Source organism: Macaca mulatta, chromosome 3 (genome assembly GCF_049350105.2).
Source record: "Macaca mulatta isolate MMU2019108-1 chromosome 3, T2T-MMU8v2.0, whole genome shotgun sequence".
In the NCBI taxonomy this organism is placed as follows: domain Eukaryota; kingdom Metazoa; phylum Chordata; class Mammalia; order Primates; family Cercopithecidae; genus Macaca; species Macaca mulatta.
In genome coordinates, this window is record NC_133408.1 from 29797248 (window position 1) to 29820344 (window position 23097).

At 42.0% G+C, this 23097-nt stretch overlaps 1 protein-coding gene and 1 long non-coding RNA gene across 2 annotated transcripts in view; one reads left to right on the plus strand and one right to left on the minus strand.

The window, feature by feature from the left end:
• The window catches only part of LOC144340135 (uncharacterized), a 229611-nt gene that overhangs the window by 114272 nt on the left and 92242 nt on the right, over positions 1 to 23097 (minus strand). Inside the window, exon 3 of the mRNA XM_077997931.1 lies at positions 8545 to 8726. The gene's annotated coding sequence lies outside the window, so the exon portion shown is untranslated. The remainder of the gene's footprint in view (positions 1 to 8544; positions 8727 to 23097) is intronic.
• LOC144340136 (uncharacterized) overlaps positions 1 to 23097 on the plus strand; it is a 111040-nt gene that overhangs the window by 13765 nt on the left and 74178 nt on the right. The gene's annotated exons all lie outside the window — the stretch shown is intronic.

Here is a 23097-nt window from a genome sequence, read left to right on the forward strand (position 1 = left end):
CATGAGTAAACAAAGAAAAAGAATAAACATCTCAAAGAAACTTACAATTACTACATTATTAAACTTTGAAAATAACCAATAAAAGGTATTGGGTCCACTATTTGCCCTTTCTGGACAATCAACATGGAATAATCATTTACTCAAAGGAACTCAGAAAGTGTGTGGTTCACTTAGAGTCTTGGATTGCCTGTATAGAATGTTATGAATAAAATAACAAAAATAGGAATCATCCAAATCTATTATAAATAAATTTATTCTTTTACTTGCAGGTAAATTTAAAATTTGTGGATGCTAACATACTAAGTTCCTATCATTTAAATCTTTCTCCCAATTCATGACAATAAAAAAGCAAACTCCATAAGGTGTAACTCCTTGTTCATTTATTCAACAAGCAATTTATTCAAAGCCTTCTATGTACTTTTTATGAATAATGCCAAAGGTCAGTTGAGAAATCAATGAGTTATTTAATTCTTTCCTATTTGCCCTCTGACACTTCAAATGTGTGACCAAATTTACACTCAGCATGAAAGTCAGCTATCAGGAAACTGACCCGGGTGCATACATCTTCACCCATTCTCCACCTAAGCAATCAAACCATTAATATGTATTAAGAGCTCTCTGCCTGCACGGTTCTAAAATTTTAAACTGGTGAAAACTGAGAGTCAACTTTCATGTTACGGACCAGTCACAGCTTTGGGTATGTGCACTGTATTATGGTACTAGAGTGACCACTAGAGGTCGCACCAGGTGGAATTTACAGAGGCTGCTCATATGCAGAATGGATTGTCCTCAGGGGCGTGTCCTTTCCTTTCTTCCACCCCACATCGCCACTAGTGCCCCCTCCCTTGAGCTTCGTTGCCCAGATTGCTCACTAATGCACTCTTTATCCTAACCTTCCAGTGACTTATGTTCCAGACTATTCTTTTTATAATATTTGCCTTTAGAATGTCTTGATCCTGATTCCCAACTGTATTAACTAATTCAGACCACAGGCTTAATGAGTGATCATTGATTGATGTCTTTGTCTTCTCATGTAGCATTTTTTTTAACAGAGCCAGATAAGGACAAGCTTTGTGGTAACAGAATGATTAGCAGTGCACCTACTTGGTTTTACAAGGTGGATATGATGATAATGTACAAAAAAGAAAAACTTATTTCTGTAGCCTTATTAATTTCTACCCTGAGTGAAATATCAAGCATGTATTATTGATTTTTCTGTTATGTTCAGCTAAAAAGTCCTTCAATCTAGAGATTTCAGATAATAAAAAGTCCAGGTCAGAACAGTCCAGACTAATGGTATAATGACAATCTTCATTTCAAGTTAAAACTTCTCCTCTCTCCCAGCTTCAGGCTTGGAAGCCCACAGTGGGCAAATAGGATGAAGCTGGCTTCCTTTCTCTTCCTTGTTCACCCCCCTCTCCTGCTAGGTCAGGCCCAGGGAAGAGGAGTTGGCAGGAAAGTGCACAGCTGCTCCATGGTGACACAGTCGTGATCTCATATCATTTCTCTCCGGTCTCCAAAGCCGATTCTCCTCTAAAGGGTCTTTGGAGACAGCCCTCAGTCACCTTCACACTAGAGTGCACCAACTGCCTCTTCTCCCGCAGGCCACTTACTGCTCCTCCCTGCTGGCCCCTGGGCTTCTGGCTGCCCATTTCTCTCCTCAAGTCCCTTCACCATAAGCTATATGCCAGCGGAGGATGCAGACTAGCTCTCTTTTCTGCATTCACACAGCTTTCACAGGATATACCACTTTTATTCTCCCCCTTGTGTACATGCCTTTGCTCCCTGTTTAGCACTTTGTACGGTGCTACTGGGCAGAGGCACCTCCAGTCACAGCCTCTCACCTTTAGCTTCCTCAGGCATGAGCCAAATATCAGACCCTCTATCCCTCCAACTCCAAGAGATCCTCGCGTTCCTCAACATCCTTCTTCTCTTCCAAAGAAAGGGAGAGGAGAAGAGCAGCCTGTCAACAACACTCTCCAAAGACTCTCAGCTTCTCTGACTTCACCCTGTTTCGAAACTCAAGTAAGTGATTGTTTGAACCTGACTTTGTGTCACCATCTTTCTAGTTCCACAAGAATAGTTTGGCACCTTTTCTAAAATACCGGGCTACTTAAGAACCAGTATTTTGTTCCTGGCCTTTGGGACTTGTATAAAACTGAAGAATTGGCCAGGCACAGTGGCTCACGCCTGTAATCCCAGCACTTTGGGATGCTGATGTGGGTGGATCATGAGGTCAGGAGTTTGAGACCAGCCTAGCCAACATGGTGAAACCCCTTCTCTACTAAAAATACAAAAAATTAGCTGGGTGTGGTGGTGGGCATCTGTAATCCCAGCTACTCAGGAGGCTGAGGCAGAATTGCTTGAACCTGGGAGGTGGAGGTTGCAGTGAGCCAAGAGCGTGACCCCGCACTCCAGCCTGGGTGACAGGGTGAGACTTCGTCTCAAAAAACAACAACAACAACAACAACAAAAAAGAAGAATTAGGGAAAATGTTATATAAAATGTCCTCTGTGACCTTGTGGGAAAGTTGTTACATCTTTTTACTTATTTTATTTTACAAATCTGTAAAATTGAGCCCATGCTTACATCTACCTCATAGGGCAGTTGTCAGAATTTAGTGTGATAATGCAGATTTTGTCAGGAAAAAAAAAAAAGGCAAAATAAGACAAAGTCTGCTTTAAATAATGGAAAAGCTTGTGAAAGGAAAATAAATCTTGAGGCCCCCAAATCACTAAGCTAAATGGAAAAGTCAAGCTGGGAACTACTTAGGGCAAACCTGCCTCCCATTCTACTCAAAGTCACCTTCCATCCCACCCCCACCCCTGCTCACTGAGATAAATGCAAATCTTACTGCCTCCTTTGGAGGGGCTAATCAGAAACTCAAAAGAATGCAACCATTTGTTTCTTATCTACCTATGAGCTAGAAGCCCCCTGCCTGCTTCAAGTTGTCCCACCTTTGCTTCCAATTGTCCCACTTTGCCAGAAGGAACCAATGTTCCTCTTTTGTATGTTGACTGATGTCTCCTGTCTCCCTAAAATGTATAAAAGCAAGCTGTGCTCTGACCACCTTGGGCACATGTTGTCAGGACCTCCTGAGGCTGTGTCATGGGTACATGTCCTCCACCTTGGCAAAATAAACTTTCTAAATTAACCGAGACCTGTCTCAGATATTTGGAGTTCACAACCTTTAGGAGCTACATCTCAGTGCATTCAGTAAAAGAATAAACTTAAAGCTAAGACCTCATAGGGAATGTCACCCCACATTCCTGATATCTATGTAAAATGGTGCTGTTATTATTGTGTTTAATTTCCACATACATAGCAGTAATACTATCACACTACATTGGCAATGTGAGGTTTAGAATATCCCTTTATTTAATTAAAGTACTTCATAGATAAGTGTGCTAACAACCTTATCAGAGCTACCACTGATGAGTTCCAAACCAGATTTATCAACCCATCTTGAGTGTCTCCTCTGATTCTTAAGCCTCACCTATTTTGTGGGCCATTGGCTGCTTGCTCTGTAGTAACTGCAGCCACAGCAAGTCATGCTAGGCTGTCCAGCCATCCAAAATCTCTGGGTCCTTGCTCCACCTCTAAAGCAGTGGAGCTATGTTATAAATTTTCCCTGGAATGACCTTTAGCCAACAGGAGACAGGAGACATGAGTCAGCTCACAGATAAATTTCCCCCACAATTTTCCATCTGATGGGCTGTTCTAAGGTATATATATTTTTTTAGAGCCATGTAGCAGTGGCCCACTTGGTATATATCAACTTGAATTTGCTTCTTATCCTTCTCTGTCTCACTTCCTCTTTTCTTCCCTCTAACTGCACTGCCATGTACCTCCTAATTAAGCATTATCACTTCAGGTTTGCCTAAGATTCTTTTGGTTAAGTTGAACATGAACTGTTAACAAGAAACCAGAAATAGCATCATATTTCATAACTTTTCCTTTATTGTGGAATAAATCTGGACAATCAATTTATTCTTCTTGGAAAAAAATAGAAATTTGGAGTGTTCACTGAGATAATTTGGTAAAACACTAAATGTTTATTACTACTCACAGTATGATTAATTTAAACATCTGCTGTCCACATGCTGCATCAACCTAGTCCAGCTCAGCATTATCTCTTGCCTGGACTTGTACCAAAAATTCCTAGCTGGCCTTCCTGATGCTAGCCTTAACCTGTTTCAACACATTGTCCTCCCTGCTGCCAGAATGATTCATCAGTCAGGATATACTAACTGCTGTAATAAACAATCCCACAACACCCTAAGTCCCAAAGCTTAACACAGCATCTGCCTGTTTCTCACACATGTCTCAATTCAATGAGAGACACAGATGGACAAATGTCTATTCCACCTAATCTTTTAAGGACTTGCTTCCTTCTCCTAGCAGCTCCTTCATCCCCCTAGAGTTTACATCCTATTCTAGATACTGTACCTCCCACCTGCCAAATAGCAAAGAAAGAAAGCATGGAAGATTGTGCACAAGAGGGTTAGACCCCCAGCCTATAAGGGGCACACATCACTTCTGCCCAACACATCCTCTGATGGTTAATTTTATGTGTTAACTTAGATGATGTTTTTGAATGGTATTAACATCTAAAACAGTGAACTTTGCGTAAAGAAGATTGCCCTCCTATAATATAAATGAGGCTCATGCAATCAGTTGAAGGCCTGAATAGAACAAAAAGACCAGCCTCCTCAAGCAAGAAGGAATTCTTCAGCAAACTATGTTCACATTTCATTGGCATCAGAGGCTCTCCTGAGCTTCTGCCATTTCACACTGCAGATTTTGGACTTCCCAGTCTCTATAATCACATGAAACAATTTCTTATAATAAATCTGTTTCTGTCTATCTATCTATCCATCCATCCTATTGGTCCTATTTATCTTGTGAGTCCTGACTAATACACACCCTTGGCCAAAAGTTAGGTATATGGACCCTAACTGCAAGGGAGCTTGGAAATGTAGCTTATAGAAAAGAGGCAAGACATGAACAGTAGCAGCAAAACTTTCAAAAATAGACATATGAACATATAACTTCCCTGTATTAAATCCATCTTTTTATTGCCCTTGGAACAATATGAAAACTTACTATGAAGCTGTCAGTTCTTCAGATCCTTATCTTTGCCTTCAGTGGGGCCTCTGACTCTCTCACTAGCAGTATACAGTTAGATGTATTTACTCCAGTAGATCTCACTCTCTATTGACTCCAGCTCTTCCTCATACACTGTCAATAATAATAGCTACCATTTATTGAGCATGTGCTATCTGCCAAGCACTGTCTCAAAAATGTAAATGCATTTTCTTGTTTAATCCTTACGACAACTTGTAAGTTTAGTATATGATATGGTTTTTCTGTGTCCCCACCCAAATCTCATCTTCAATTATAACTCCCACAATTCTCGTATGTCATGGGAGGAACCCAGTGGGAGGTGATTAAATTATGGGGGCAGATCTTTTCTGTGCTGTTCTTGTGATAGTGAATGAGTCTCACAAGATTTGATGGTTTTAAACATGAGAGTTTCCCTGCACAAGCTCTCTCTTTGCCTGCTGCCATCCATGTAAGACGTGACTTGCTCCTCCTTGCCTTCCACCATGATTGTGAGGCCTCCCCAGCTATGTGAAACTGTAAGTCCATTAAACTTCTTTCTTTTGTAAATTGCCCAGTCTTGGGTATATCTTTATCAGCAGCATGAAAACTGACTAATACAGTAAATTGGTACCAGTACAGTGGGGTGCTGCTGAAAAGATACCCAAAAATGTGGGGGCAAATTTGGAGCTGGGTAACAGACAGAGGTTAGAACAGTCTGGAGGGCTCAGAAGAAAACAGGAAAATGTGGAAAGTTTGGAACTCCCTAGAGACTTGTTGAATGGCTTTGAACAAAATCCTGATAATGATATGGACAATGAAATCCAGGCTAAAGTGATCTCAGATGGAGATGAAGAACTTGTTGGAAACTGGAGCAAAGCTGACTCTTGTAATAGCAAAGAGACTGGCAGCAATTTGTCCCTGCCCTAGAGATTTGTGGGACTCTGAACTTGAGAAAGATGATTTAGGGTATCTGGCAAAAGAAATTTATAAGCAGCAAAGCATTCAAGAGGTGACTTGGGTGCTGTTAAAATAATTTCATTTTAAAAGGGAAACAGAGCATAAAAGTTTGAAAAATGTGCAGCCTGACAATGAGATAGAAAAGAAAATCCCATTTTCTGAGAAGAAATTCAAGCTGGCTGCAGAAATTTGCCTAAGTAACAAGGAACCAAATGTTAATCCCCAAGACAACGGGGAAAATGTCTCCAGGGCATGTCAGAGACCTTTGTGGTTTGCGGCAGCCCCTCTTATCACAGGCTTGGAGGTTTAGAAGGAAAAAATGGTTTCATGGGCCAGGGCCAGGGCCCCTCTGCTGTATGTAGTTTAGGGACTTAGTGCCCTGCATCTCAGCTGCTCCAGCCATGACTAAAAGTAACAGCTTGGGATGTTGCTTCAGAGGGTAGAATCCCAAACCTTGGCAACTTCCACATGGTGTTGAGTCTGCAGGTGCACAGAAGTCAAGAATTGAGGTTTGAGAACCTCTGCCTAGATTTCAGAGGATGTATGGAAATGCCTGGATGCTGGGCAGAAGTTTGCTGCAGGGGCAGAGTGCTCATGGAGAACCTCTGCTAGAGCAGTGCAGAAGGGAAATGTGGGGTCAGAGCTCCCACACAGAGTCCCTATGGGGGCACCACCTAGTGCAGCTATAAGAAGAGGGCCACCATCCTCCAGACCCCAGCATGGTAGATCCACCGACAGCTTGCACTGTGCACCTGTATTTACCCTGCAAAGCCACAGGGGCAGAGCTGCCCAAGGAGATGGGAGCCCAACTCTTGCATCAGCATGACCTAGCTGTGAGGCATGGAGTCAAAAGAGATCATTTTGGAGCTTTAAGATTTGACTGCCCTGCTGGATTTCTGACTTGCACGAGGCCTGTACCCCTTTGTTGTGATCAATTTCTTCCATTTGGAATGGCTGCATTTACCCAATTCCTGTACCCACATTGTATCTATGAAGTAACTAACTTGCTTTTGATTTTACAGGCTCATAGGCAGAAGTGATTTGCCTTATCTCAGATTACACTTTGGACTGTAGACTCCTGAGTTAATGCTGAAATGAGTTAAGCCTTTAGGGGACTGCTGGGAAGGCATGATTGGTTTTAAAATGTGAGGACATGAGATTTGGGAGGGGCTGGGGTGGAATGATATAGTTTGTCAGTGTCCCCACCCATATCTCATCTTAAATTGTAACTCCCACAATTCCCATGGGTCATGGGAGGAACCCAGGGGGAGGTGATTAAATTATGGGGGCAGATCTGAATCTCAAGAGATTTGATGGTTTTAAAAATGGGAGTCTCCCTACACTAGCTCTCTCTTTGCCTGCTGCCATCCATGCAAGGCGTGATTTGCTCCTCCTTGCCTTCTGCCGTGATTGTGAGACCCCAACCTCCTGCCATGTGAACTGTAAGTCCATTAAACTTTCTTTTGTAAATTGCCCGGTCTCAGGTGTGTCTTTATCAGCAGTGTGAAAACGGACTAATAGAGTACAATAACTACTTTACAGATGGAAAAATTGTGGCACAGAAAAGTTAGGTAATTCACCCAAGGTCAGATAGCAAGTAAACAGTAAAAAATAAAATATTTAAACACCTCATCAAACTTGAAAACCCCCCTCATCCCCAGTTTCTCTTTGCCATACCCCACCAGCATCAGCCTCTTCATCTGTCTAACACCTTCCTTATCCTCAGGATATCTATTTAAACCTGTTATTTACCTCAGGATATCTATTTAAACCTGTTATTTAAATCTATTTAAACCTGTTGTTTCAGGAGCAATTTATGACTCCATAGACTTCACAAGATTTATCTACTAAAGCTTTCATGGGATCTTTCACTTCCCATATCATAGCACATTTATTATAACTACTTGTCTAATTGTTCATCATCTCCTTTAGAGTTTAGCTTCAAATATGGCAGAACCACACACACACACACACACACACACACACACACACACACACACGCATATCAGAGAGAGAGAACAGAAGACTTCATTTTTACAATGTTAACAAAAAGATAAAATATGCAGTGTGCTAAGTATCACTCATTTACCCCCTGTAGATCTACTCTTTACTCTTCTCTTCTCTGTGTCCCAGGAGACTGACATTTGTGAACCACATCAATGGTTACCTTTTTTCTCTGGCTTCTGTTGGATTTGGCCAGTAGAAGGCACCACCAGGTAATCAGATGGCAAGAGAAGAGCGAGGTCAGGGTGTGTCCTTCCCTGGGTTGACTGCATCCCTCTACAGATGGCCACCCACTGTGTAGGGCATGAATGTCTTCTAAGTACCCCCTCCTCAGTCTGGTACACTCCTTCTACCTTCTTATTACTCTCTGCAATCGCTAGCCCCAGATATTTTACTGCCTGTGTTCTTCAGGGTTCTTCAGAGAAACAGAATCAATAGTACGTGGATATAGATATAAATACATGAGAGGGGACTTACCATGGGAATTGGCTCACACGTTTATGGAGGCTGAGAAGTCCCACGGTCTGTCATCTTCAAGCTGGAGACCCAGGAAAGCCAGTGAAGTAGCTCAGTCTGAGTCCAAAGGCCTGAGAGCCTGGGCAGGATTGCTGATGCAAGTCTCAGAGTCCGAGGACCAGAGAACCTAGGGTTCTGATGTCCTATGGCAGGAAAAGAAAGTGTTTCAGTTCCAGAAGACAGAGAGTGAATCTGACTTTCTTCTGCCTTTTTGTTCTATCTGGGCCCTGAGCCGACTGGATGGTCCTCGCTCACACTGAGTGAGAGTGGATCTTCCTTACACAGTCTGCTGGCTTAAATGTCAATCTTTTCCAAAATCACCCTCATAGACCCAGAAATAATCCTTTACTAGCTCTCTAGGTATTACTTAATCCAGTCAAGTGTACACCTAAAATTAGCTTTTACACTGTCCCTTGTTGAGTCTCCTTAACCCTTTCCTCACCTTTGAAAATAATCCTTTCATCAAACTCCCCTCCATTAGCCCATTTGAATATCTGCTATACCTTTCTTGCTGGGACTCTGACTTATACACAGGAAACCTAATGAGAAATGTGCAAAATTTATGTGAAGAAACTATATAACACTAGTAATGGAAAACAATAAAAATAGGTATGAACAAATAATAAAAGCATACCATATTTCTGGATAGGAAAAATCAACATGATAAAAGTGTAAACCTCCATTAATTAATTCAAAATTTTAAATTGATTCTATTAAAAATACTGGCAATAATTTGAACTACTGAAGCTAATCTTAAAGTTTCTATAAAAATATAAGCAAAAATAATTTTTAAAAATCTAAAAAAGAAGAGTAATAAGGAGGAAGTAGCCCTACAAGTCATAAAATATATTACAAAGCTACAATATTAAGAAAATACAGTGCCTGTTCAAAAATAGATAATTCACTGGGATAGAAAAGAAAGTCCAAATATAGACCTAAATATATAATTTTTAGTATGTCATGTGATGTTGTTTTAAATCAGTTGAAAAAATATGAATTTGCAATAAATGACTTGGAGACAACCTAGATATAAACTGGGAAAAAATGAGGTTCTTTTTCTTAATCTCAGTTAATTTGGGCTCCCTTGCCACTTTCCTCTGAGGTTGTGTTTAAGTTCTGGGGCTATTTGCAGTATCCAAGCATCAGAAGGAGACCATCTGGCTCTGTGTGTAATCCGAGCCTGGGGACACAAACTGGCATACACATTGCCTCCTCTGAAGGAGACATGCCTCATCCCTGTCTGCAGGGCTCCTTCAGGTCCAACACAATCTCTGCTGCTTCTGGGAGACTACTGGAGATTAAGACTCATTCTACGTTCATACCATGCTGGGGTACAGAACATCTGTATGATTGTCTAAGGTACTAGGTACCTAGACATGTCATGCAGTCATTTCTTCCCAAATATGACACTTAAGGAGAATGGTTGTGTTAAGTGTTCTTAATAGTCCTATACACCGGAATGTATATCTCTAATGACTAAAGCATTGTTAGTTTATAGGCTTATAAGCTCAAAGACAGGCAGCACAGCAGCTAAGTCAGGATTCATCCAGGCGACAAAGGCAGATGGGATCGTCTCATCTCTCCAGTGTTACTCCTAGGGAGCAAGGCATAGATCCCTTTATTCACAAATTTCACAAATTCATCTGAATTTTTCTAACTGCCTGGAAAAGCTCTAACCTCCTCCAATCCTCAGCTCTGGCTTTTTATTCTCTTTGAGGCTTAGCATTCTAGAAAAGGAAAGCCTGGGAAAGAGTGGAAACAAATATGATTTCACCAAACCTTCAAGATCCACATTCCTCTATAGGAAATGAGCACAGAAGAGCACACCTTCTTGAAGAGAGGAAAAGGAAAAAGGATGAAGGCAAATAATCATGAGAGAAAACACTGAGAGTTCAAAAATCTATAAGGTACCATATTTATCATGTAAAAAGATCACTTAAACAGGTATTTTATGTCACAACAAAACCAACTAGAGAATCAACTGGTCCACTTGATGATAATAATACATAAGCATATCCATGAGTGAAAGAGGGAAAACAGAGATTAAATTCTTAAACCACCTTGGGCTTTGCTGAGGAACTCATTTGAAAGACTTCCACTAATAATGTATATTTCCAATTAGACATACTGAAGTACTTCATTAAATGGGAGAAATCTTCCTCAATTTTTTTTCCTGTTTCCTCTCCACTGCATCATTCTCGAATAGTACCCTTCCTTTTATTCACCTTCTCTTTACTTGCCCCTTGGGAAGAACTCTCCTCTCCTCCTCATATATGCGCCTCACCTGAAGATGCCACCACTGGGCCATTCAGTCAGTGACCCACCCACCATCTCTACCAGTTCCTTCCCCTCCTCACGCCAAAATGTGCAGGCTTCTTGTCTTACACCTACTTTCAACCCCTCCCACATGTGTATTCTCGATTTATTTTCCTGCCTTTACCAAAACCTTTTTTTTTTTTTTTTTTTTTTTTTTGCTGTAAAATTTGATACACATCTTTTGCTTTGGAATTAAAGCTCTCCAGAATATGGCACTTGAAGAGAATGGTTGTGCTAAGTGTTCTTACTGGTCCTATATATGTATTACTAAAGTAGTATTAGAGTATAGGCCTATGAAGATCAAAGATGAGCAGCACAGTGTGTAAGTCAGCTTCCAACCTGGAATCAGAAACCACTCTGCACATCTGTAATCCTGTGACATATCTCTTTGCCCTATACATGGGGCGAGGTATAGAGGGCTGAGGAGCACAGAGTTTACATGCTTTCTCCAGGCCGACCACCGTCCCAGCACCTCAATGTGTACACCAGCTAGAAAGTTCTTCTAATATCATTGATTAGGGTCTGTTATGAAGGTTTCGCTATGTAGGCATGACTGATTAAATCACTGACCATTGGTGACTGAACTCAAGTTCAACTCCTCTTCCCTTCCTATTGGTTGAGTGTTGGGGTGAAAGTTCCAGCCCTCTAATCATGCCTTGGTGTTTCTGGTGACTCAAGCATTTGAGAAATGATTAGATCATGGAAGTGAAGCCCCCATCTTTGGGATTCGTGCCCTTATAAAAGAGGCCCTAGAGAGACCCATTACTCTTCTGCCATGTGAAACAAGGGTGAGGAGATACCATCAATAAAGAAGCGGGCCCTCACCAAACACAGCTGGCACCTTGATCTTGAACTTTCCAGTGTCCAGAACCATGAGAAATAAATATGTGCTTCTGTAAACCCCCTGGTTTACGGTATTTTGTTATGACAGCCTGAATGGACTGACCTCCATTATTGCACAGTTGTCTTGTGTTCTTTCTGCAGTCTCACTCTTGCCCTGAAACCCTAACCTTTAGACTACTCCCTGTTCTGGTCTTGGCTCGCGTGGCCGTCACATCCCCACATCATTAGTGCTTCCTTCCACTCCAAATCCAGATCCCAGTTCACCCTCGCAAAGCCACCAGCCCAGCTCCCAAGATCTTGTTTGAGAAGGTTTTCTGTTATTTGCAAACAAAAGAATACTGATCCAATTCACAAATATCAACATGGTCTGTCATTTGTTTTACAAATTTTCCATTTTGTGCTAAATTTTCTACTCAATTCCATCACCAGCACTATCTGTTGACATTATTTTCATAGTTATTTTTCATAAGGAAACATAGTCTTAATACTTCATCAATCATTATAATAAGTTCCTAGGAATAAACAGAGATAATATAGCCCCTGTAAACTGGAGATGCGACACAATATTCTAACCCTAAGAAAAAGGAAAACACTGTTGCCACTTGGGGTAAGGGGATCAGTGGACCTCATCTTGAGGTATAAGAACACTGTATTTGGTGGTTTGGCACAGTGAGTATATGAACAAGCTTTGGAACCAGGCAGACAGGGGTTTGAGTTTGCCATTTGCCAGTCCTATGACTATCTTAGGGTACAGTTTCTTCACCTGTAAATAGATACTTTAATTGTGCATCTCTTATAGAGCTGTCATAGAAAATAAGATAATGCATGTAATGCAATTTCCAAAGTTTCTGGTGCATAGTCAGACTGATAAAATGTTACCCATTTTTGTTTCATTTTTATTGGAAATGGCAGAGGCTAGGAGATGAGATGAAAGCTGACATTACCCAGGACATTAGAAAATATGTCAAGGGTGAATTTATGAAATTGTTGGTCAAATATTTTTCTGTCATTTTTGATAAATCACTGGAAGGATCTTCAGAACTATATATACCAATGACTCTAATATTAGCGCTAGAAAAGACGGCACACTGTAATGAAGTTCAGAATATATATAGACAGATATATACATACATACAGATATCCCTACAGATTTGAAACCATCTAAGAAAATGGCAACATGATTTCTATAAGTCACCCCTGACTTCAGCTGTTACCAACAAGTCACCAAATATTTAATCCCACATAGAGATATAAAACAAGTTTATAAATTATTTCATTATAGATGCAAGAATAACTTGCAGCCAACTCATGTGCAGGAAGTTCAAATCTGAGCCCACAAGTCACATGTGCAAGAATTAGAGCTTTACTTTTCTGAAATTCAACACATTGTCTGTCCATTTCAAACTCCCATTCAGGAACTAAATTGCAAGCTATTCAAGGCACCCTGTCTCCCACCCCGATCCAGCCCACTTCCTCCCCTAGACCACGATGAGAGGAGTGAAGCAGGATCAAAAACAAGTGAAGAAGGATCAGTAACAGTACCCCTTGTAGTCAATCACAGCCTGAGACAGAAGAAAAACCCATTGATACCGATACTGTCTTTGCTTAATATATTAATATTTTATTCATAATGTACTTATGCTTCATTTTGATATTTCAAATATGGCATTAAAATATTGAGTTTTCAGGACTGGAGAACCAAATACGGTATATTCTGAGTTGTAAGTGGAAGCTAAGATATGATAACACAAAGGCATAAGAATGATATAACAGACCCTGGAGACTGGGGTGGGGGATGGTTGGGATGGGGATAAGGGATAAAGCACTACAAATTGGGTACACTATAGGCTGCTCGGGTGACAGGTGCACTAAAATCTCAGAAATAACCTCTAAAGAACTTATCCACGTAACCAAAACCACTTATATTCCAAAAACTACTGAAATAAAAGTAAAATTTTAAAAAACTAACTAAATAAATAGAATAAAATACTGAGTTTTTTGGCACACCATTAAATGTTGCACCCAGGGTTGGTGACTCACTTGCTTTATCCAAATCCTAACCCTAAACCACACAGGATGCTGACACATCATTTGGCCTCAACCTCAGGAATCTTCAAACTTGGTCATATTGAATCACTGCTATGCCCATTTCAAGGAGCTCAGAAAAACTGATCTGCTCTCCCATACCACTCTGAAGCTTCAGGTCAATTATCAGTATTGCCTGAGATACTTTCCCACTCTGTGCTGCTCTTAGATACATAAGAAATTGTTCTACTCCTCCTCAGAGTACAAAGAGACAGGCGGGAACCCTAAAAGGATAACAGAAGCCCAACTTCCTGGATGCATCACACTGCAAATTTTACACTTGATGTGGAATATAAGAAGTCGCTGGGTCCTCAGCAGTCCGTCTATTTCCCCAGGCTTCACCTGGGAAGGGAGGCACAGATCAGTGGGGTGCTGGTAAGTGTTTAACAACAGCTCTCCAGGATGTGGTGGGGGGACTGGCTTGTAGCATCTGCCCATTTCTGTAGATTAAAACTCTCACCATGGCTGATTTCAAGTTACCAATGTGATACTAGCAAGTTCGCAAAACTCCTAAAAATTTAACAATTGGCTCTAAGCAATGGAACAAATCAGGTTCAGCAAACAGCAGCATAGTTCTCTTCAATTAATTATCTGAGACTCCAACGTATCTGAGGCTGCTATCTTCCTTTAAGGTGGCAGTGGTAGTCAACAAAGGGGAGACATCAAGTGTCAGCCTCCAATTGTTAGCGACACCATATCTAGCCTCTTGTTCACCTTCTCACTTTCTTCCTTCCTAGGTTCAGTAAATCAGGAGCAGGAAAAACAACTCTTTATCTAATCTGCAAAATCTATTACTTACCGCTAAATTCTAGAAGCGGAAATAGATGAGCCAAGAATTTAACTTTTGTGATCAGATATGTCTGTACTGTCCCTTCCTTAAGGCAATGAAGGCAGAACGCCTAACTGTCCTTATGGAGGAAATAGTTTATTATGCTATTTTAAATAATGCCTTTAATTATTTAGTATATTATTTTAAGTATCGATTTAATATAATGCTTTTTAGCATATTGTTTTCTTATTTCAAAATAAGTGGTTTCACCATTTGACGATGTCAAGAAATTTTTTTTCATCGCTCATATTCTCAGCCCTACGCATATCTTATTCTAGGTTCCTCAGCATGTTGAGATGGTTTTTAATATTCCTGAGGGTGATCGGTTTCTTGTTTGTTTGTTTGTTTGTTTGTTTGTTTGTTTTGAGACGGAGTCTCGCTCTGTCGCCCGGGCTGGAGTGCAGTGGCGCGATCTCAGCTCACCGCAAGCTCCGCCTCCCGGGTTCCCGCCATTCTCCTGCCTCAGCCTCCCGAGTGAGGAGGCGCCACCACCACGCCCGGCTAATTTTTTGTATATTTAGTAGAGACGGGGTTTCACCGTGTTAGCCAGGATGGTCTCAATCTCCTGACCTCGTGATCCGTCCACCTCGGCCTCCCAAAATGCTGGGATTACAGGCCTGAGCCACCGCGCCCAGCCGAGTTATTGTTTTAAAGACAATATCTTTGGATTTTTTTAAATAAGTATATACATTCAGCTCTGATTTCCTTTTGTAAATATGAATGGATGTCTTTTGTCCTTCTCTCCAATAGTATGTTAAATTAAATGATGCTGGGATCAGTGTTTCTGATGGCCCAATCTCAAAAGACTATTCTCTTTGGATACATTTTCCAAAACTTTAAGATATGCAAAACCACCAGCATTTTACTCAGACAAGAAACGACTCTGGTTTACACAGAGCAGGAACTGGTGCTGGGACTTCATTCAGGCTATGAATAGAAGAAGCCTGGCCCAGCAAGAAAACTGACACTGAGAATGGAGGCACGTAGCAAGGATAGTCTCATAAACAAAAAGAGAAGCAACAGAAAGAAAATCTGTAAGAACTCCCTCAGGCCTTTGATCACAGAACACCGTGTAGATGTTCCAGGGCCTCATTTAAGACACTGGCTAGTTACTATGTGACCTGAAGCAGCTCACGCCACCACTCTGAGACTGCTTTTTCATCTGAAAAAAAAAAAAATATATATATATATCTCAACAACTACTTTTGGGCATTCTTATAGGACTATGTTAAGTGCTTGGTAAAATGTAAGGGTATGCCATTACAGCAATATATTCATTTTAACAGAATTTCACAGTAAAATAATGTGGGTATTTTCTACATTGTTTTTCGTTGGCATTTTACTGTGAAAACCAATAAACCCAGCGGCCAGCACCATGTTTATTATCCAAGGACAAAACCTTTGTGCATACCTTTAGGTTATCTAATACCTGGTACTAAAAGAAAAAAGCAAATAAAACCAACTTACAGATTGCATCTAGAACAGACATTATACAATATCCATTTGTGTCAATAAAAATATTGAAGTATAATTTTTTTTTTTTTTTTTTTTTTTGAGACAGAGTCTCACCCTGTCACCCAGGCTGGAGTGCAGTGGCACCATCTCAGCTCACTGCAACCTCTGCCTCCCAGGTTCAAGCGATTCTCCTGCTTCAGCCTTCAGAGTAGCTGTCCAGAGTAGCTGGGATTACAGGCGCCCACTACCATGCCCAAGTAATATATATATATATATATATACTTCTTTTTTTTTTTTGCATTTTTTTTTTTTTTTTTGCATTTTTACTAGAGACGAGGTTTCACTATATTTGTCAGGCTGGTCTCGAACTCCTGACTCAAGTGATCTGCCTACGTCGGCCTCCCAGAGTGCTGGGATTATGGGCATGAGCCACCATACCAGACCTAAAAATATTATTTTCAAATTGGCTTGAGTGTAACTTCTAGCAAGCATAAAAATATTACTTTTAAATTGCCTTGAGCATAATTTCTAACCCAGATTTCTAAAAACCCACAGAAGTACTCAAACGCCACATTGGTGGAAGATGTAAGAAGGGGACTTTATAGTCTGCTGTTCTGCCTTTGCTTTCCTGTCTCAGATTCTTAGGGAGGTAGTTAAAGCAACCTCTCATAAGAAAGTGTTATATCTAATAAAGACAGCAGAGAGGTCACAGAGCAATCAAGAGTCAGGAACTGAGTCTGAAAACGCTTTTTCTCTGTCCTTTAGGTAGCTTCACTCCACTCTAACTCTCAATTGTTAGTGGAATCATACTCCGTGGATTTTGCTACCTAATGTTGAAAGAAAACTTTAAAACTCCAGGCAATCCATCCCCAGTTCATCAGCTCTCACCTTAGGAGCACTACTCAGGGCGGGTACAAAGACAGTCATTTCATTCCTCTCACTACAGCCACGTTTTCTGTCCTCCTCGCTGCCTTCCGCCGTCTGTACTAGTACTACTCTTATTCAGCCTCCAAGGATTATTTCCAGGGATTTCCTCAAATCACAATTCTTTATATAATATTTAGAATTTCATGTGATTCCAATGCAGGAAAAGTGCAATCTCCTGCCATTTCTATCACACTGTCTGGAAACATCCCCTCCCACTTATTTACCTTAACGAAAAGAGGAAAATGGAAGAAAATGTATCTTTTCCCATTAAAAAAAAAAAAATCCCCTTTATTAATCAACCAAAAAAATGCTACTTCATGACTCCACTGTGTTCCTTTCCTTTTTTTTCTTTTCTTTTTTTTTTTTTTTTTTTTTTGGTAGAGACAGGGTCTCACTAGGTCTCACTATGTTACCCAGGCTGGTCTGTAACACCTGGGCTCAAGCCAGCCTCCTGTCTTTGGCCTCCCAAAGTGCTGGGATTACAGGCATGAGCCTTCGCACCTGGCTGGCCTCCTTTACTCTTTTACTTACTCCCTCTCTTCACTCTTCAGCTGAAACTTCTTTCTCCTGGCTTAACCACCTACCAGAGAGACCGTCCCCCACAACTCCTGCAGATTTCCCTCTAGACGGCTCCATTACTCTATCGCACCACTATTTAACTCTTTCTTAATACTTATCCCAATATAAATTTTAAATATTCATTATTTATTTATTTATTTATTGAGATGGAGTCTCGCTCTGTCGCCCAGGCTGGAGTGCAGTGGCGGGATCTCGGCTCACTGCAAGCTCCGCCTCCCGGGTTCCCGCCATTCTCCTGCCTCAGCCTCCCGAGTAGCTGGGACCACAGGCGCCGCCACCGCGCCCGGCTAGTTTTTTTGTATTTTTAGTAGAGACGGGGTTTCATCGTGTTAGCTAGGATGGTCTCGATCTCCTAACCTCGTGATCCACCCGTCTCGGCCTCCCAAAGTGCTGGGATTAGAGGCGTGAGCCACCGCGCCCGGCCATCATTTATTTTTAATGCTTTTCGTTTATAATCCTACAAGACATACTGAGCTCCAGGAGGATCTTTTTGCCATACTCACCTCTGCATTTCAGTGCCTCGCTCACTGCCTGACATAAAGTACTGTGAAGAACTGGGAAGGGACTGAATTTTGCTCTACTCACAAGCCAGTAAGTTTGCCTGCTACAGTTTTTTTGACGCCAGTAGAAGACAAGAGATTCAGGGTCAGAGAAGAACAGCTTATGAATTACAACAAGAGCAATAGCCAGGATTTTGGCATTTTGGGGACAGTATCTCGAGCCCCAAGTCTACGGGGTGACACAAAAGGACCAAAAGATACCTGGATACATAGTGGGTTCTGATACAGGAGGGGAATGCTGAGTTTAGGGGATGCAAAAATTTTATAACGGGCAGCAAGTATGTCTGCCCTTTGCTCCAAATGGAGACCCAATCCCTAGCTTCCAAGGCCATTCACTGTATGAACATCACTGAAAAGATTTTCTGGGACAAAGGGCAATCTGTGCCTTTCTTATAAGGTACGCAGACACATAAGAAATCCATGGAAAATTATCCCTAACAAGTAGAGAATCAAAAAATAAAATTTTTGATTTAGTGAATAAATGAACTAGAACACCAATCTAGCACAGGTAGTGAAACCATTTTTAAGAAGAGAAAGAAAACGTTCTGTTACTGAAGAGATGTCCTTACCCAGTGGAATGCTGGCAACTGTTTAACAATCAGCTCTTGGGGATACAGGAGAGCTCATTTGATTTGTAGCATTTCTCGGTTTTCTTAGCAAAAGTATTCACACTGTAACCAACAACAAGTTACTGAGATCTCAGAATGCAGAGCTCGGGGGAGATGCTGGGCAGCACATCATTGTGGAATATTCCCACCATATGAATGCAAAATATGGAAATCATCTCAATAGGTGATTTTACTATAACAGTAAAATACTTAGGAAGTGGTGAGTCTTGAGTATATATTACTGTAGTTTTAAAGACAATTTATTTCATTGTAAGTTTATATGACTTATTTTTTTGAGACAGGGCCTTGCTCTTTTGCCCAGGCTGGAGTGCAGTGGCGCAATCATAGCTCACTGCAGCCTGAACTCCTGGGCTCACGTGATCCTCCCACCTCAGCTTCCCAAGCAGCTGAGACTCCTAGCATGCACTATCATGTCCAGCTAATTTATTTTGATTTTGATTTTTTGTAGAGATAGGGGCCTCACTATGTCGTCCAGGCTGGTCTCAAGCTCCTGACCCCAGGCAATCATCCCACTTTGGCCTTCCAAAGCTCTGGGATTATAGGTGTCAGCCACTTTGCCCGGCCTTGACTTGGTTTTTAATAATGTCTGTGTTTAACAACTGGCTCACAAAATTCTTGACAATTTAACAATTGGCTCTTGTGAGCAGGTGCAGGATACTCTTTACCACTGTTCTTCACTCCTCTCTGCCTGCTTTTGGTGTCACTCTTGTCCCTTCAGTCCCATATATATTTATTTCCAGATCTTTCATTTCTTTCAAACTCACCTACTTCTGTTCCTCCTGGCTACGCTCTGCCTGAGTCCCTTTCACTACACCCCCAAGCCTCACCCCATTCCTGGAAAGCTTTGGATTCTGTCCTTCACCATCCTCCCACCCCCACTGCCCAATACACACACACCATGGCAGGCCACAGAAGCACCCCCAGGGATGGGATCCAGGAGATTCCACCTCGCCTTCCTCAGTAATCAAGGCCACAGCAGGGGAGATGGCTACTGGGTTCCCAAGTGATCACTTTCAATGCATTTCCTCATGAAATCATTGCAACTACTTGTTAGGCTCTACCCTATTTTTTGTGCCATATTTTAAGTACCGTTTATTATAATAGGGATTTATAAGCAAATCTGAGATACTAACCTCTCTTCTTATGTGAAAAATGCATTCCAGTTTTCAAACTTAGAAAGGAACTTTGGGAACATACACAAATGAGAAACTGCTTAATATATGGAATTTGATATATGATTGTATAATGTTTATTGAACTATATCCACCAGAGGGCAGCAAAAAATTTTACATGGGACATATATTTACTCAATACAGAATTAAGAGCAAACCTCTGTCATTACTTAACGATAAACAGAAACCATTCGAGTCCCAGATAGCAACATTACTTCAAGTTTATGTGGAGAATTAAAAAAAAAAAAAACAAAAAACTGCAGAATGTATTTCTTAAGATTAAAAACCCATGACTGTTCTATTTATTTTTAAAGGATTTCAATATTATGGAGAAATATAATCACAAGGCTACTCTTTTTTTTTTTAAAGCCTCAATACTAACTTTTATATTAGGTTAATCTCCAGTTAGTGACTCATTGATCCATTTAACATATATTATTTAAACACTTCTCATATTCAAAACTGTCATGCACATCCATGTGAAGAGACCACCAAACAGGCTTTGTGTGAGCAATAAACCTTTTTAATCACTTGGATGCAGGCGGGCTGAGTCCGAAAAGAGAGTCAGCGAAGGGAGATAGGGGTGGGGCAGTTTTATAGGATTTGGGTAGGTAAAGGAAAATTACAGTCAAAGGGGGTTGTTCTCTGGTGAGTAGGGGTGGGGGGTGACAAGTGCTCAGTGGGGGAGCTTTTGGGCCAGGATGAGCCAGGAAAAGGAATTTCACAAGGTAATGTCATCAGTTAAGGCAGGAACAGGCCATTTTCACTACTTTTGTGGTGGAATGTCATCTGTTAAGGCAGGAACCGGCCATCTGGATGTGTATCTGCAGGTCACAGGGGATGTGATGGCTTAGCTTTGGCTCAGAGGCCTGACAAAAACATTGTGCTAGTAATGACCACAGTGAGGCATGATTCGAGGAACACAAAAACAACTGCCACCTGTGCCACTGTGTATCAGTCAGAATTCTCCAGAGACATAGAAGCATTTGGATGTGTGTGTGTGAATGTGTACATTAAAAGATTTATTCTAAGGAATTGGCTCATGAAATTATGCGGGCTGGCAAGTCTGAAACTTGTAGATACAGACAAGCAGACTGGAAATGCAGGCAGGAGAGGATGCTATATGGTCTTCAGGCAGATTTTTCTTTTCAGGGAAACCTGTTTTTTGCTCTGAAGGACTTCATCTGATGGGATGAGGCCCACCCATATTATGAAAGTTAGTATCTTTTACTTAAAATCAACTAACCATAGATGTTAATTGCATCTACGAAATGCCTACCTTCACAGTGACACCTGGACTGGCATTTGGTTACGTAACTGAGTACTATAGCCCAGACAAGGTGACACATAAAATTCACCATTCCACTGCCCAAAAACATTTTCCCTGTCCAGATGCCATATCCTAGAAATGACGCACTTGGAAAACCATGCTCTGAGTCATGGACTGATCTTTCCAGATAACATTTCTAAAATGCATACATGCTTGGTAGGTTAATATACCTACCGAGACACCCAGGCGTGAGTGCCAGGTTATCACATACATTTCTTCAGACAAAAGACAATCTGTGGCATCCCGAAAGCAACGAGTAGCAAGAGATTCTAAACGCTGAACGGAAAGCTGCAAGTCACCACCAAGAGACAAGCAGGCTGGAAACCACCCATTTCCTCATTTTACATAAAATTTCCGCTGCCCAAAAGTACAATCATTGATGCTTGTCGTAAGAAACTAAAATTGTTATTGCTGTTCGAAATGGCATCTACTGAGAAAATGAGGAGATCGTGGCAGACGGAAGGCAGGACTAGACTGTAGCTCTGACTCCGACAGACAAAGCAGCATGCGGAGGCTCGCATTGTGAATTTTAGTCCCAGATCGACTGCAAGAACAAACCAGAAATACCGAGAGGACCCACAGACCCTCTGAAGGAAGCAGACTGCTCCTGCAGGACCCAGGAGATGCCTCAAATACTGTGAGTGTCACAACTGCAAAAGTGGCAAAGGGAGACCCTCCTCTCCCAAACACACCCCCACTGGAGAAACTGAAGGTCTGTTTGCGGGAGAGGTTTCCAACCTTACCTGGAGCTGAGTCAATTTAGACAGCCAAGCGAAACACAGGGATAGAGGAAGCAGCGGGTAAGGCCCTGGGAGCTGGCTGGGTCCCCAAGCCGGCCATTCCTGCCTGGGACCACAGGGATCCATCAGGAAGGCAGCCAGAGGAGCGGGGCGGGGGGAACGCCACATGGAGAAGGAAATCTCCAGCTGAATTTTGTAACAATTTGAACCAGGTGAGAAACCTCCTGGCCAGAACTCAAGGGACAGCATGAATCCGGTGTGCACACTCCACAGGTGGGGGAAGAACCAAGCCCTTTTCTTTCCCAGCTGGGAGGTGGGTAGCCTGGGGCAAGTTCTCAAGCTCAGCTCACCCACCACCTGGAAACAGAAGGCTGTTTGGCGGGCGATGGTGGGAGTGTGACGGCCCCTTCAGTTTGCATGGGAGCTGGGTGAGGCCTGTGACTGCCGGCTTTCCCCCACTTCCCTGAAACCTGCATGACTCAGCAGAGGCAGCCATAATCCTCCCAGGTACACAACCACATTGACATGGGAACCTCATGCCCATCCCCCACAGCAGCCACAGCAAGACCCACACAAGGAGAGTCCAAACTCAGACACCCCTGACCCCACCCCCACCTGATGGTCCTTCCCTACCCACCCTGGTAGCAGAAGACAAAGGACATATAATCTTGGGAGTTCTAGGGCCCTGCCCACTGCCGGTTCCTCTCCACACCACCACAGCTGATGCTCTCTGGAAAGCGCCACTTCCCGGCGGGAGGCCAAACAGCACAAAAATAGACCATTAAACCACCAAAGCTAAGAACCCTCACAGAGTCCATTTCACGCCCCTGCCACCTCCACCGGAACAGGTGCTGGGATCCACGGCTGAGAGACCCATCGACTGTTCACATCACAGGACTCTGCAGACAACCCCAGTACCAGCCCGGAGCCCTGGAGACTCACCGGGTGGCTAGACGCAAAAGAAAGACAACAGTCATTGCAGGCTGGTTCACAGGAAGCCACATGCATAGGAAAAGGGGGAGAGTACTACATCGAGGGAACACCCTGTG